The sequence below is a fragment of the Pinus tabuliformis genome, chromosome X (assembly GCF_031772625.1).
Source record: "Pinus tabuliformis cultivar Carrire ecotype Pingquan chromosome X, CPIR1, whole genome shotgun sequence".
NCBI classification, from domain to species: domain Eukaryota; kingdom Viridiplantae; phylum Streptophyta; class Pinopsida; order Pinales; family Pinaceae; genus Pinus; species Pinus tabuliformis.
The window spans coordinates 1646357326-1646362089 of NC_142308.1; the positions used below are offsets into that span (position 1 = coordinate 1646357326).

At 33.1% G+C, this 4764-nt stretch overlaps 1 long non-coding RNA gene across 1 annotated transcript; it reads right to left on the reverse strand.

Annotated features, from left to right (window-relative positions):
* Positions 1-2662: 2662 nt before the first annotated feature.
* LOC149146346 (uncharacterized) lies at positions 2663-4378 on the reverse strand. Its single transcript, XR_016264231.1, has 2 exons — positions 3164-4378; positions 2663-2906 (listed from the first exon to the last, which is right to left on the reverse strand). It is a non-coding gene; the product is annotated as an uncharacterized LOC149146346 (long non-coding RNA).
* Positions 4379-4764: the final 386 nt, after the last annotated feature.

The following is a 4764-nucleotide window of genomic DNA, read 5'->3' on the forward strand; positions in this document are numbered from 1 at the left end:
GTCCTTGAGACCAGCGGTCAAACCACTGTCATTATATCTTGAGATGTGCACCTTGATTGCGGCCATAAAAACTTCTCCATAGTAACCTATAAGATATAATAAGCGTAGTCTATTTGCTAGATTTAGATTTTTTTGAAGGGAGTTATTAAAATTACAAGTTTGAGTTGTTAATTTTTTTTAGGATAAGAGTCTTTTTTAAGTTTTTCATAATTAGAAAGTCTTAAAGTTAAAATTGTCATGAATTTAGTAATGATTTATTAAAATTACAAGTTTGAGTTGTTAATTTTTTTTGGATAAGAGTCTTTTTAAGTTTTTCATAATTAGAAAGTTAAAAATGTTCAATTAGTTAAATTTATATATATCAATTTTTTTTAAATAATAATAATAAAGATAAAAAATCACCAAATTTCAACTAAAAACTTCAAAAATTAACCACAACTATGTAATTGGCACGATTAAATTCTATCAGATCTACCTAAGTGCATCTCTTGCTACAACTACTGTTCTTGAAACATGCCAAAATCAGAATTCTGACCTTGCCCAAAATCTTCTTTACACATCCTAAATTAGGGTGTCTTTACTGATGTAATTAAAAACCAAAATAAGTACAAAACTTAATGCCTGAGATAGACTATAACGACCCTTAATTAAAGTACATCATGGAACCATATATCCTCAACAAATGTGCCATCAATCCACTAAACACGTGCCTCTTTATCCAGTCTTCTGCAATAAAGTTGCCTTCATTCTGCCAAATACCTCACTAGTGCAAGGAGTGCTAATTGTAATTGTACATGAAAAAGCCTAATTCAGAGTAAATTTTAACCAGGAGAATATCTGATTTGTCCTCTAGTGCTAATTGTAATTGTACATGAAAAAAGCCTAATTCAGAGTAAATTTTAACCAGGAGAATATCTGATTTGTCCTCTAGAATGGTAGCTAACAACAATTACAGGTTTAAAAGTGACCTTGGATTTTCTTTTATTCTCAACGTGTAAAATACTTAAAGCAAGTTTGATGATGAAATTTAGATGGCTGATTTTGGCATGCATATTTAGAATAAATAATAATGTTCATGGCAATGTTTTAATGTTAAATCACACTTAATGTTTAATGGACGTTTGATTTATATGTTAAATTAATAATATAATTAAATCTAAATTAATGGTTTTTTTAACTTTTTCGATTGTTTTATGTTTTATTGGTATGTTGAACTCAAATCACCAAAATTTTAGTATGATAATATATTGTGTTGTTTTCCATTGTTTATAAATAATTGATGTATAATTTATTTCAATCACAGATGCATGTTATTTTGTTTGAATAATTAAAGTACATATTTAATCCAAGCATAAATGTAGATAGAAGATATAAATTTATCTCCATTACAAGTTAATATTTCAATAAAGATAGTATTATATAGGCATTTAATTATTCATTTTTATTTTAAAGTATTTAATAATATTATTTAGATGCATTTATCACTTAATTATGATGATTAACATTTATATGATGTTTTGAACCATTGCTTAAGCTTAACCAATACATCATTTTACTTATTATGAAGAAGCATGTCTAATGAATGCAATTGGTAAAGAGAAATAATGAACTCCAAGAAAAATAAAAATAAGAACATCTAGGTAATAAAAGACACGTGCCTTGAGAAATGAAGAAATGGTTTGTGGAACAAAGCATTTCACTTTATATTGTAAACAAGAGAACAAAGGGACTTCTGCCCCCTCCCCCTAATATAAGCAAAAACCCATGTTCATCAATGCATTGAATTTTTTTATTCACTTGTATTTCTTCATTGCAGTTGTAGTAGCACTTGGAAGGAGAAAAGATGTGTCTGTGAAGGCTAACCACATAGTTGCAATTCATCTATTAACATCTAAAAACTTGTTCATGCATTTGTGCCATTAATCTAAGAAAGCCCATTTGGTTGTGTTTCAATCCAATAAGCCATAGAGCATGATAAAGAAAATTTTGGAAAACAATGTAGCAATCTAAACCTTCATCTAGCCATTGTGGATTGTTTATCCCATGTAGGCCATTTAAGGTTCACTAGCAGAAGAGAGATAAGATAATCAAAGACTAAGTAGCATTCAATTAGGGATCAAGTGAACAAGTGATAATATTAGTTAAAGAAGTGCAACCAGTACCTTGGCAAGGCCAAATTCACTTAGTACATAAATGCAACATTAAGCACATCAACACAAGCACTGATGCTCTTTTTTATGTGGAAATCCAAAATGTGTTGCAAGAATAACTGCAACATAGTTTCAACATACATTAGCACTTGGTTTTCCTTCACAAACCAAAACACAGTGAATGGGAAACTATATTTTTCTTTGGAAATCTAAAATACATTGGAAGAATAATTGCAACATAAACATTAACATTTTATTTTCCTTGACAAGCTAAAACACAATTAATAAAAAACTATAATAACAACTAAAAAAACATATTTTAAACCACAATAGTGAAATATTTTTTAACGCATTAAGATCTAAATTTCACATTACTCCGATATTAAGAAAAAATAGATCTTATTTTCAATAATATAATTAACACATTTTTTTAAAGATATGAAGGAAAAAATATTCCATTAAAAGATCTTCACAACACAACTGCAATAAATTATTTAAAATATGCAATAAAATGAATAAAATGAAGATAAGAATTTTAAGTATTAAAATGGTTTATATCACATAAATACCTCTCCAAACCTGGAGGCGTGACTGTAACCGATAATAACGTAACTACCAAACCATAAACCTATCTTGCATTTACGCGGAGTCATCCCACTAAATATCTCACTCGAAGGTGTGTCCCTACTATTACAGATGTACCAATCAGTGAATGGAATTTGGAATCACTATGCGCAGAATGCGTTACACAGTCCTCTGTTTTCAAATGTTTGAAATTATAAAACGATCATGAATCCGAAGAAGCAAAGCAAATTGCAGCACGAAGATCTATTTCTGTTAGCTATCTTCAGTGCAAACCATATACAGATCACAAATATTATAATTTCAAGAGTTTCTCACATACACTTCTTCAAATTTACAGTCCTGCAAGTCCTTGAAACCATGTGTATAATATGCTAAAAGTTATAGAAAATAGCTAAAAAAAGTTTAACCAGGCTTTCAATTCTGCTTACTCTACATCAGCCACGAGGGGGCATGGTCGAAGAGCGCTTGATTTCCAAATCAGAGGGTTCGACCGCGAGACCTCGCGGCGGATTGTTTATCAATCCACGCTGCTTCTGAGCCCAGAAATTACTGTGATTCGTTTCAGGGACGTCGAAGACCTGCTCGGCAAACATTTTCCCCTTTGCGCGACGGATCAAATCTAACAGCGTGTTATCCGGTCTGGTCGATTTCTCGGGCTTTGCGACGGGTAAACTTATGTGCCTTTTACTTGTCGAGCATGAAGACCCTGTGCAAGAGAAAATAGAAGGAAATTGAAACCACGTGGTGTTCTTCTTCTTATTATTATTTCCCCCTTCAGGCGCCTTTATACTAATTTTAGGATCAGTTTGCTGTTTTGTGCATTCTAACAGAGCCGCCATGAACGGATCCCCTTTGGATCCAGTCTCGACCTGGGCCACTTTCTTGGATTTGGGTCGAGGCCGAGCCGACTGGTAATTTCCCGCTGTTTCAGATGACCTCGAGAACAGGGGAGGCGGCCGGAGCTCATCATGATTTTCACCTCCAAAATTAATAGACAAATTACTGCGAGTGGCCCTAACAGAGGAGCCCTTATGTTTGGGAATTCCTGGTTGTTGCTCCCATGAAAAGGGAACCGTTGCATGCAACAGGGGAGAGGGACTTGACCATAAGGATGAATCATATGAATGGTTTCCAGACAAATTTTTCTCATATCTTAAGCTCATCTTACTAACCATAACCATCAATTCTCTGCTCAAATTCTACATAATTATTCGCTACAAACTACAAAATCAAAACCAATATGTAACGTCTGCACCAGGACAATCCCAACAACTATTTGAGGATGCAGAGTATGCACAGATTCCTATGAAGATCGGCCTACCAAAAAGAAAGACGAGGAGGAAACTGCCATGGGAATCAGAAAAGGTTTCTTTAGTCAGAAATAGAGCTGGAGAGGGATTTATGGTGGGATGTCAACTGTTAGCCATTCGAATACGTGAGGTAAGCGAATTAGATTAGGTTTCCTGACAAATGAAGGAAGAAAAATACATTAAACCTGAACTATCACAGGCCCCCCACAGCCGTGACTTCCACTACCTACCGTTATCAGGAAGAAAATTTGTGCGGCATGGCCTATGACCAGGTGGTAAGTTTCACGGAGTGAGAATCAACTTGGCTATTATTGTTATGGTCACTGAATGAAGTCTTAGTCTTCATGGTTATCCCCTGCCTATCATGAGGATAGGGTTGGAATTTCAAAATAGGGTTGGAATTTCAAAATAAATTTATTGGTTAAATTTATTTTTTATAATTTTTTGATTTGTTTGGAATGGTAATATTTGTAATCAAATTTGATGAAAATTTCAGGTCAAAATTTCATCTTAAAAAAAATTTTCAGGTCAAAATTTCATCTTAAAAAAATTTAAAGAAAATTATAATACTATTTCATAAATAAATCACCTTATAATAAACAACAATTTGTCCGTCAAATTCCATATCTGGAAAAACCCTAAGATTCAGCTTCTCGCTTCATCTCCTTTACGTGGTCGATGATGTGTGTGTGGGTTTTTTTTTTTTTCCACTTTCTAGC